This window comes from Corvus moneduloides, chromosome Z (assembly GCF_009650955.1).
Source record: "Corvus moneduloides isolate bCorMon1 chromosome Z, bCorMon1.pri, whole genome shotgun sequence".
NCBI lineage: Eukaryota > Metazoa > Chordata > Aves > Passeriformes > Corvidae > Corvus > Corvus moneduloides.
In genome coordinates this window covers 58,212,589-58,224,688 of record NC_045511.1, presented here as the reverse complement: position 1 = coordinate 58,224,688, position 12,100 = coordinate 58,212,589, and the positions used below count along the sequence as shown (strand labels likewise).

The 12,100-nt window shown below is 39.5% G+C and overlaps 1 protein-coding gene across 5 annotated transcripts in view; it reads left to right on the top strand.

The window, feature by feature from the left end:
- Nucleotides 1–472: 472 nt before the first annotated feature.
- Nucleotides 473–12,100, top strand: part of DENND4C (DENN domain containing 4C) — a 73,576-nt gene continuing 61,948 nt past the window's right edge. For 4 of the 5 annotated variants that reach the window (XM_032095935.1, XM_032095934.1, XM_032095933.1 and 1 more), the window contains exon 1: nucleotides 473–520. The gene's annotated coding sequence lies outside the window, so the exon portion shown is untranslated. Of the gene's footprint in view, nucleotides 521–9,339; nucleotides 9,462–12,100 lie in introns of those variants that run through there. The other variant, XM_032095932.1, reaches the window with a different exon arrangement.

The window sequence follows — 12,100 nt, the reverse complement described above, 5'->3', positions numbered from 1 at the left end:
CAAGAAGCATTTTGACAATGCTCTCGGTGTGATTCTCGAGGACGTCCTGTGTAGGGCTACGAGCTGAACCTCCTGGTGGGTTTCTTCCAACTCAGAATAGTCTATGATTCGCCAAGTGTTCTTTCTCGCTACATTTTTCCCGGTACAACCCAGTACCTCACAGAAGCCACAGCGAGGGCACGGGCATCCCCCGTAACCTCACCCTGAGAGGACACGGGGCCGGCTCCTCGGGGTGCCCGCCGCAGGTGCCCGTGCCGCCGCCGAGCCCCGGGCTCCGGCCGCTCCCGCCGGCGCCCCCTGGCCGCCGCAGCGCCGCTCCCCGGCCCCGCCGCCGCCTCCTTTCGGGGCGGGCCCTAGACCCGCCTGTAGGCGTTGGAGGGGGAGAAAGTAACATGGTGGCGGCTTCCTTCCCAAGCAGGAGCGGCGGCGGGTGCGGCGGCTCCTGAGGCGGCGGCGGGCGCGGGGCGGGGGCGGCTGCCGGCGGCGCGCTCGAGGGGCAGGGGCCGGCGGGCCCGCGCAGGTGAGGGGCCGCGGCAGGGGCAGGGGGAGGGGGCGGCCTGACAGGGGGGAGCGGGGGAGGCGGGCGAGCCGCGGGTCCGGAGCCCGCTCCCGCCTCGGGGCGCGGCGCTCTGCGGGGGAACCCCTCTCCTATCCCCGGCTACACGGCTCGTTCCTTGCCCTCGAATGAGTCCGAAGGAAACTTCCCTCCGCGCCGGACAGGCAGGGAGGCTCGGAGTGTTCCCCGGCGCCGAGTCGGTCCCTGGGAAGGGGCCCTGCCCTGCCCTGCCCCGGCAGGGCTTCTGCGCCGGGGCTCGTCCTTAACCCGCACTGCGCGGCCGGGAGGGCGGAGGCGCTTTACAATTCTATAATTATTGCCATGATAATTGTTACTTCCCCTGCTCACTTCGGGCGCGGCCGCCCCACGGGCGCAGGTGGCAGGCGCTGCAGGTGAGTCTCGGGGCAGCTCCCTCCTTAATTTCTCCATTTTCCTCTCCCATTCCATGTCCCGGCTCCTCCCCTGAGCTCTAGCCTCAGCGGATTTAACCGTTGCGGGGGTCTGTGCCGAGCTGGAGATCGTCACCGGCTGTTGGACGGGTGCTGTTAGAATAATAGGGATCGTCCTGACTAAGTCACGCTGGTATTTTGGAAGCTGGTCGTATCAGTGAGAAACTTAAAGTTCTGAAGATCTGAGAACAAGGAAAAGCTAAATGCATAACTTTTAATCAATCTGTGTTGTCATCTGAGGGTATCTGGCATGTCTTTGCTAACAGCCTGATAGCCTGTGTAGAGGAAAGGTCTGGTGATGTGCTAGGGCTTTCGTGTGTCAAATAGTGAAGAATTATTCACAGAAGCTGTCAGAAGCTTTAAATATGATGTAAGCTGATTAACTGTGTTGTTAATGCCAAACACAGTCTTCCAAAATGTTGGAGCACAACTTAATTTTTGATTCTGCAGTCTCAGAAAGTATGCAAAAACTGAACAACATTATATTGATTCTAAAGTTAATGCCAGTTCTGTACCAATCTGCTTAATGCTGTTAAGTCCTCTTCTATTGTTAAACAGGTTGTAGACATGGACCGTTGTGCTGCTGTCAAACAATGCCTGTGGCTAAGCTTTTATATCTGCATGAGGGCAGGATAAACAACAAACAGGACATTTCATTTGACTTTTTTTCTTTTTTTTTTTTCCCTGGAAGTTGTGTTAATGTGACTTCTCTAATATTTTCTTGGGTTGTTCTGAAGTTTTTAAACGTCATAGTGGTTTAAAGTTTAGGCAAATTTGAATCTCCACATGGACATATTAATAAAAAGAGAATTATTTGCTGTTAGTTTTGTTGGCCCTTTCTTTGTGTGGACCAAACATAAACTTAGTAAAAGTTTTTACATCACTCTTTTTAAGGTGGCATGTTAGAAGTTAAGGCAGTAAATGTTTTGTTCTTGTGGAAAAAAATAATGATGGAATGCAAATTACTTCATATCTGTTTGGAAAATGAAAGGATTTTTATTTGTATTTTTTTTTGAAAAGTGTCATGACCAGACTTAAGTGTTTAACCAGACTGCTAACCAACCATACTAGCCTATGTATTTCAAATCCTTTGCAGAAAGGACATAACTAAAAAACCATAACTGTCAGATAGTTTGTGAATGTTTTTCTTATGAATGTGACTGTAAGTGGCTTTTAAGATTTTTTTTTTTTTAAAGGATTGGCTGACAGACTGCTTTTTACCGTTCCAGTGGATATGAAATGCTAATAGTGCCTTTCTGTCTTGAGCAGTGCAAGGAAGTTTAGTAGAAACCAGAAATGTAAATTAGCTTGCCTAAGTGAGTTCTGACTTCTGTGTTAAAACAGTTACTAGCACAACTGGACACCAATTACTGCTAAAATCTTAATGCTTTAATCTTTTAAAAAAAAGAAATCCTACAAGTTAAGATGGGCATTTTCTTAAATACTTATGGAGAAGTATAAGGAGAAGTATAATGTTACATTTGGCTGTTTATTCTTTGGTTAAGATTGGTCTCTCCATAGCCCAAAATAAAGTAATGACATCTTCTTGGACCATGTCTTACATATTTGTTTTCTTATTTGAAGACTGTGTGTGTGATTTCTTTCTCATCAACCTTTACATGGTTTTCATTAGAAACAAACAACCGACTCGAGCAAAATCGGAATATTAAATGTATAACATCCCTCTGACTCAACATACATTAAATTCTTATTTGGAGTGACAGTGCTAATATTGTTGAAATAGAGTTCTAGAAGTGGTATCTTTTTAAGCTTGGTTCTTTTTTAGGTCTGTGTTTGACCAGTGGAGAATTGATTTTGGAATTCAATCTCTATATGCCTTAAGGACAAATATGTTCAATTGTTCATCTTGACACACCATCTGGGTTTGCTTAAAAATACAGTAGGAGAAAAGTCTCAGTAGAATTTGGTAGGAAAGATACATCGACAAAGTTGTAAGAAGAAGGTAAGGTAGTCTTTTGACTGTTACGTCTTACTGTTAAGCTTTCAGATAAATTTAATTGGCAGCTGTAGGCATAGAGCAGTATACATAAAGGCTGGCATGGTTGGTGGTCTTCTTACTGGTTTCATGGCCTTCTGACTGAAATAACAACAAAAAGCACCTGTAACCTCTAAATCAGGCATCTTTTTGTATAAGGGTAGCCTGCACTGTAGAAAGTTGTCTTTTTCTTCCTGAGCTTGCTAGTCATCCCCAGGCAAGGATTGCCCACCTTCAGCATGCTGCTTTCCTGGAATTCAAGATACTGAAAATCTTGGCGTAACTGAGCTGTAAAATAGTTCTTAGGGATCGTGGTCATAGTTACTAAGTTGTTTCCCATGTGACTTGCCAGATACTTGTCCATACTGCTTATTCAGATCTGTAAAATGAAAATCAGTTTGCTGCACATGCATCATGAGACCTGTTTTCCTCTTGCAGTGCTTCAAACAGTAAGCTGAATTTTTTAGTTTTTTTAATCTGCTTTGGAATTTCTGGTTTGCTACAAAAAATGATACCTCTGTTAAAGTTGTTGCCTATGGTTGTACAGAAACATGATGCTGCTTCTTTCCCATGTGATAAAATAGTAGTGTTGTTGGAAATGCTACCCCTCTGTAATGATAGTGAGAGTGTTTCATTCTGCAAATTCGTGGAGATAAAGGCTCGCAGTTCTGATCTCTCTGGAAGTGGTTGTTAGAAGCCAAGTGACTTAGTTCAGGACGGGTTCTGGACTGCAACATAGTTTCTGGTGAGGTGTTACTGTTTCATGTGCAGTTAATTCTTGTGCATCTGTCACAAATGTGGGTGTATAGACTTACTTACTCTAAAGTTTCAGGAGTGCAGTTACCCTGTGCTCTGCATTCCAAGCTCTGTTAGAGCAGAAAGTTTTGTCTTGGTTAGTATCTCGCTGTAGCCCTTTCTTTCTGCTTACAGGCTTTTTGAGGGTATAAATGTGGTCCTGATGTTTACTGTTTGCTTTGGCAGACAGGAAACTTGAAAACAGTTTTCAGAATTACTAAGATTATAATGATTGTCTCTGTTTAATCATGCAACTTTTTTTCTTTTCTTTTTTTTTTTTTTTTTTTTTTTTTGAACAGCATCTCAGGGTTGTTGATAGTGAGAACAGTAAAAATGTACCCACAATTTCTTGTTGAGTGTTGGCTTGCATGTCATTAAACATTCCATTTGCTTTGTTTTAGTTAAATGCAGCGGGCCAGTTCTGCCTTACTCTGCTTTCATCTTTGCATTTAGTGACACCAGTTCCTTTCCTTTATTCTCAAAAGGTCTCTAAAGAGACTTGGTGCTTTTCAAGAAAAAAACCAAGAGCCTGTGTTTCTCTGCCTAAAAGATATTAAAAATAGTGTAAATCAAGGATTGACTTGCAAATCAATTTATTCAGTTCTAGCAGCAAAAGCTGAGTTTACAATTACAAGTCTCTGGAGGAGTAGAAGGTTTCTTCATCTTGAAATGAAAGTGTTTCCCCTTTGTGAACAAAGGGCAAGTATACCAGAAAATGTAATCATTTTTCACCAAAGAGGCAAAGAACCCAATGTTTTTACTTTCTCTCTGAACCAGCTCATTTCAGTGATAGCTTTTGTCTTTATAATTAATTTCAGCCTTTGAAATGAATAAACAGAAGTCTGTTGCATACTGATGCATTCTTCAGTGCTGCTCTTCCCTTTTGCAGGTCTTTGCAATGTAGAGGAGTTGTTTGATTGCTGATAGCAAGACTTTTGGTTTTTTTCTTCCCTGTTGAGCAACCCAGTGCTGCTATTCCTGGTGTCACATAACATGGCTCCAGCCTTCGTTGCTATTCTCTTGGGAAGAAGCTATACTCTCACCCAGATAAGAAACCTGACATAGGTAGAAGTCTTGTGATTAAAATATCCTCCTGCCATGTCTATATAATTGTGTATATTTTTCTGCTTCAGGAAGGGATAAAAGCACGGTTGAAGTTGGGAGAAAGAGAACACAACTAGAGAGCAGCTACCTAGGAGCAGCATAGGAAGAAAAAGGAGTTCAAGGACTTAATTAATGTTTCAGGAAATTCAAGAACTCAAGGCATCTGTAGTTGTATAGTTAAGCCCTGAAGCTTCTGCAGATTATCCATCTTGGTCAAAGAGAAGATTACAGAATGGAAAAATAAAGTAAAATGCTGAGTCACAGCAATAGATTATTCATTTGGTTACTCTAATCTTCAAATATGGAAACCAGTGTGGCCAGTTCTCAATAGCTGATCAGTCAGCTGTCCTTGGAAATAGCAGCAGCAGTTTGCCTGCACTACAGTCATTTGTACCTGTGCTTTCACTGCTGAGCATGAAATCTCATAATAACATTTTAAGTAATTAATGATCCTAGTGAGAATGTAAAATTCTGGGTATCTAGGTGCAAGTGGCAGGAAATTGTTGGTTTTGAAGGTAATAGGAGTTTAAGTATGCTGAGGTGGATTTTTTTTTGAGGCATAGATAATACCTTTTGGAGGCTTCCTTGAAACAAATCCTAAAAAGTAAGCTGTGTCTTCACCAGAGGAAATACTTTCAAGGAGGTGGATAACCTGAGAAATATTTAATGTATGTAAAACATATGTGTCTTGTACCTGTTAAGGTGCTGAAACTGCCAAAGTTGTGACTGAAGAGCAATACTGACAGAAGTTAATTTTTGCCTAGGGAGACTGTTGCTAGCTTTCTTCTTCCCCTGTTATCCACCACCTTCTTTTTAGGGGGTAATTCCCAATGAAAGCCTAACTTCAGGTGTCCTAAGTTACCAGCTGAAGCTCCTCTTCCAATGCCTGTAGAAGGAATCTGGGAAGGCTAACCCTGTGAGGTTTAGTTTTCTGAACAGGTGCCACATACATTTAAGATTTGGATTTAGCTGGAGCAGGAAGAGTACAAGTACTTTTATTACAAGGTTTCAAAGTCACGAAACCACTGTGATGTGGTTTGCTAATGCTTTGCACTTTGCCTCTCATTGGTCACATCCAGGATTGTTTTCAGTTCTGAATATTAAAAAGTCAGCAAGACATAAAAGACAAAACTTTGTTAACTGCATAATTTATGTTACTGTTTTCTCAAAGTTTTGCTGAAACCAGAAAAAGCGAGTCTACATGTTTCCTGTACAATGTTTATTTGACTCAAAGTGAATTCTTGCAGTTAGAATCATCAGTGAAAGAGTTGAATTTTTTCTGGCCTTAAATTCTTGCTTAACCTTGGGGATACATCCTTCCTTAGCTTTTTTTCTTTTCACGTTTTGTTATGTCTTAGTAGTAAATAAATAAGTAGTAATTCTCCCTGTACAAGACTGTTTGTTTTGTTTGTGAATAAAGTATAAACTTACCATTAAAGTTTTCCAGTACTAATCAACAATGTAGGTAGACCTGGAGTTGTACTGGTATAAGAAAATCTCAAGCCATAAGTAGAACAGATTTTGCAAGCCAAAAATTTGTTTTGCTAGTGGGGGTGTACTTTCACAGAGGCTTATATTTGAATACCTATATGACTCTGAAGAGCAGAATTCTGTTGTGGACTTCTGGTTATGTACAGTTCTAGGAATAAACCAGACATACCTTACACATAATAAAGGGAGGAGTATGTTGTTCAGGATTGGGTAGACAAAGTAGCAAGTTCACTTTTGAAAAAAGGCATGGTACACAAACTTTCTTAAAAGAAACCCTTGCTTTCTTAAAAGACAGTGTCATTTCAAACTCTGATACATATACTTTGCTGCATTTTTCCTTTGAACTTTGTTTTTAGAAATCTACCCGTAAGATAATTATATGCGAAAGCCTGAAGTTCTTTTGGGTTACAGTGACTCATTCACTGTGAATGCGATGACTAATGTGACATTTCAGTGTATTTTAAAGAAAACAGAACAAATCCTGTTCAAAGACATTTACAGCTTTTTTCTTCTGTGAGATTCAGATGTACAGTATATGCACTGTACATCTCAAAACCTCTTCTTAGTCTTTTTGATCCAACTGATTCTGCCAGGAATAAAAGGTCTTATTTACTCAGTCACTCCTCTAATTTTGTACTGTTTTTCTAGTTATATTAGTGCCAGATGATTCACAGATCTGAGGAGGGAAACGGCTTTGATCCTCTAATTGTCCGTTGTACCTTTTTAAAAATCTCACCATTAACTCGAATGCTTTCTGGATTGAATGTCTGAGTTGAAATACTTTGCATTTGGGTTGTCCAGGTTGTTAAGTGTAAAAGTAGTATCACTCCATTCATATTCCTATTCATATTGTCTGTATGGAGCATTGGTACTGCCCTAGACTTGGCAGAGGAAGAAGGAATTAAAAAAAAACAATGTAAGGGACTAAAACTATCATAGAGGACAGGATTATGCCCTCTCTTTTGAGCAGGGACTAAAATGATGGTAGCCCACCTCTAAGGTAAATCCTCTAACTCCACAACTGTCATCCCACCTGTCCCTTCCAAGAGCCAGTAGTATGTTAAAATTAAAGGAGGAAAATGAGGATGTTCCACTGCTGTATACTCGGGAGCATATTGTGTGGACTGGGATAGGTGTCTGGCTTTTTGGTGGTTTTGGTTGAGTGGCTCGTTTTTGTTTGTTTTTTGTTTGGTGGGGGAAGGCTTGAAGGGTTTGTTTTGGTGGTTTTGTTTTTTTGGGGTTTGGGGTTTTTTTGGTTTGTTTGCGTTTTTTGTTTTGGTTTGGGTTTTTTTTGCAAAGGAGGAAGTTGTGAATTCCACTTCACTCTGTGCAGAGAAATGAATGTAGGGTGTCTCAAACACTTTGTGCATGCCACAGCAAATGAGCATGGGGGCTGTGCTGTTTTGTAAGTCATGTGGGATCAGATCTTGGGATGTCAAAAAAATTTGGAAAAGTCTGAGATCAGTTCTCTGGGTAAATCAAATAAATTCATTCCTAATTGGTTAAATTGGAAATAGGAATGTTAACAATTGTGAATTGTATCCATGATAGTCATAGCCTGCTTTAGGAAACCAGGGTTTTTTATTTTAAACATTACTAAATCAGTTACTAAATCAAGAAATATATTGTGTGTCAAAACAGTAAAAAAGCCACAAGAACATGCATGAAGAAGATCTTAAATACAGAGACAAAGGCATGTGTTAAATTATGACAGAAATTAATGATATGCTCTTTGCAATGATTTGACTTCCTTTACTGCCTAAAATCTGTACCGTTTATCCCAGAAAATCAAGTTCCCTGTAACTGTTTTGTCTGAGAACTCCACTGTGTGTTAAGTAATACAGTATAGGTATTTTGAATATCATATGATGATATTAAAAGCACGCTCAAAAATAGGTATAATGTCAGACCTCACGTTTACCATGTCTGGTGCATGCTAGCACTTCATGACAGAGAATCTCAAGCTTGCTACCCTTGATAGCTTTTTTTCATGTTTGAGGAAACTATTTATTGATACATACATCTGTATAAGTAGTACACTGCTGCAGCTTAAGACTAAAAGCATGAATATTCTAACTGCTGTCAAGTGTGTGGTTTGGACTTAATTTTAAGATGTCTTGGCAAACGAGAGTTTCTTAATGAGGAGTTGGCAAGAGGATTAAAAGACAGACTTCTGAAGTGTTAATAAGCTCCCACCAAGCTTGAAAAGCAGCTGAGGAAGAATGAAAATGCTGACATGAAGCCAAGTGGTTTGAGGCTGGTATCATAGGCCAACCAGAAATGGGAATCATCCCCTTGATAGGCACGAAAAGTGTTCAGTGAGATGGGGATAGGCTGCGAGGCTCTGAATGTATCAATGAAGCAGCCTGTGTTTGGTATGGTGGAGCTGTCAATGTCGAGACCTACAGAGAAGAAAGATGTCTTCCTTCAGTGGTGGTTTTTTACCGAAAGATAAAATGAGGAAAATAGTGTTCTTCAAAACCAGTGAGTGGGTTTTTCACTCTGGTTTTGTAGAGCATTTAGATGATGATTTCAAGTGACATATGGCTGATGGTGTTGTAGATGTTTAGGAGAAATCAATTCAAACCATGATTCTATGATCTGGCATATCTCTGTCTGTGGAGATGCTGGCAAAATAATTTCAATGTTAATATTTAACTATTTCAGTGCCTAGTAGATCAATAAGAAAAAAAATATCTCTGATTCTTATAGCTTACTCGGAGCAACCCCTCGGGTGAATTTGAAACACCATTCTTTCTTCTCTCATTTGACATCTCAAAACCAGGTTATAGTCCCCACTCACCCCAACCAAAAAAGGGCACCAAAATACCTACAGAAAGCAATCTAGGAGATTGGACTCCTAGAAGAAATTTAACCACTGGACTTTTTGTCTTTTGACTTTTTCTTTGCTGTTTTGTTTTTGTTTCAGGCTACTATATTTGGCTTTTTTCCAAAGGAGTTTCCAATTACAGAAAGAGTTCTCTAACAAAGAATGTTTCCAGGGCAGCAGATGTTTCACTCATTACATAATACTGAGCATGGCTAACCTTTAAAGCTTTCAAATGGGGCAGTAAGTGCATTTTATAAAGTACTTTTCTTGCTCTAAGAACTATGTTGTTGTTATTATTGTTGTTGTTAAATTTTCTCTTTTGAACTATTTTCTTTGCAGTCTTTGGAGTAGTTGCCATCTTCTATTATGTGAAAGAACAGTTTGGGTACAACACTGATGAAACAAGATTAAACTGGTTTATTAAATGAGTGTAGCTGGACTGCTTGCTGATTATCATTCTTCCTGTCTTGTATCTTTTCCATTTCTGTTTTCTGTCCTTGGCAGTGGAACTTAATTTAGTGGTACCAAACCTGCCTTCATTGATTCCAGCTGCTTCTCGAGACTGTGTAGGTCAGTTGGCCTCACATATCTATAACTGCTCCAATTTTTATACCATTGGACAACTTGAAATTACTGTTCAATAGGAAAACTTAAGCTGTTGATTATTAATATGGTAGAATTAGCCTAGAGAGTCTGGAGTAGGTTGGGTATTTCTTAGATCTAGGGGTTTTTTGGTTTGGGTTTTTTTTTCCCTCCACTTAGAATTTTTCTGAGGGGCAAATTTTCAGACTCCTGAGTGTCCTGGATTACAGGGTCCATTAATTTAGAGATATTTTCAGCCATTTTTAATTCATAAGTAGCTATTCAACTTGCTGTCACAAAACTTTGCTTCTGAAAGCTTTGTTATTTTTGATACAGGCGTTTATATCATCACATCATTGCCCCACTGTTTTGTAGCAGTGGTAACTGGTTTTGCTGGCAATCAGAAAAAAATCAGACTAAAAGCACAATTCTGCTTCTTAAGACAGAATCCTAAATTGTTAGTAGATTTCTTCTGTGTCTTTTCTGACTAATTTTAATTTATTAAATATAAAGCTGAAAATTTTTGGCTAGTTTCCTCACTTCCTCTGGTAACCTTTGCATACAGGACAGAAAACCATAGCAAATGCAAAGAAAATTCAAGGTAGTGGGTAACAATAATGTATTTTGTTTAAGGCCAAGTGTTCTCCATTTTTTTCTAAACCATGTCTGAAAAGCTGTAAGACTTCTCAGCAACAAAATTGATGTGTAAGTGGCAAACTGTATATGAATGAGAAAACTAGAGATTTATTGCTATGTAGCAATCACTTATTACAATACTGGATTTTCAGAGTCAGTTTATTTCATCACCACGTCTTCTTCTTGGGATGTACATTTTGCATCATCTCTGACCCCATGGTTTGAAACTGGAAAGGAAGTCTGTATTGGAAGAATACAGACACCTGTTTCCCCTTACATGGATGGTGTATTTGTTAGTGGCTCTCATGAAAATGTTAGTAAGAAATTGCCAAAGAGAGACCCCAAACACCTGTCCTAGTCAAGTTTTTTAAAATTGTGGTTGTCTTTAGTCATTGTAGGAGTTACAGATAAAGGGTGAAAAAGATCTTTGCATTTCGGACCTGTGGTGCCAGTGTTTGCTGTTTGGGTTCTAACTATGGTAATGTGATGTTAAGATTTATTTATTTAATGAATTTATAGAATACAGGTTGTTTTTCAGTATTAACTGTACAACTATATTTGACATACCAAAAGTTTAATGCACAAGTGATTTTGTTCTCAGACGTTCACAGTCTGCAGAACTCTGGTGCTCTTAGGACTGTTTTTTGTACAGGTGGAAAGGAAAAAAAAAACCCTGCTGTTTCATTGAATTGTTTCCAGGCTTGGTGCCTTCGCTTCCATGGGAATTGCTTACCTGAGGTCATTTGCTATGATACTTCTTATTTCGTACTGTAGTGCCCTGATCTGTTTGGAATGTTTTAGACAACTTTACCATCAAGCCTGGTTATATGCATTTTATGCCTGATTTTCATGTTCATATGCAATCAGAAAACAGTCTGGTACACAAACAGCAACTACAGAGTCAACTTTTTTTTTCTTTGCATATGTGCAAATTTGTGACAATTTATCTATCTGATGTAAAAAGCCAGTTTAGATTATTTTCAGTACCAGACCTTGATACAAGTTATATTCTGAGGTTCAATTAACTCAGTCCTAGGTCATCCTGTAGGAATGCTTCATTAAAATGTAACTGGCTAGCTTTTTATCTTTCACCTTGTCCTTAAGTTTATTTTTCCAATGTTAGAGGCCTCTATAAGATAATCACCATGTAGGTTGTAATATGTTTCAGTTGTGCAACTACAACATTCTCAAATGTTTACTTGAAAACTGCTAGGAAGGAATGGTCCTGTATTTGCATATATGCATGTTCAGACCAAAATGCAGGTGACATCCAGCCATTCCTGTTCCACAGCTGGTTGTGTTAAGACAGGTAGAAGGTGGGCAGTACATCTCTGAAGTTATTTTTGCAATTCCGGTTTTTCTAATGCTCATGTGATTTAGTCAAGTGACCGTAATTGAAACTTTGTTTAATAATTTTCGTTATAATCTGATATACAATCTAAAAAAAGGAAATCTTTAAAAACATTTCTAATAATTTTTTTCTCTTGCTGTTGACTGACTGGCTAATAGTTTGTGGACTATGTTTTTTTTCTATTTTAACCCTGTTCAGTACTAATGGTATGCTGGAAGTAATGTCACCTTACCTTGTCTTTTGTTGTGGGGTGTATATGTGCGTGTGTATATAGATGCACTTCATATTCTTACACGTTGTAAAACGTGCT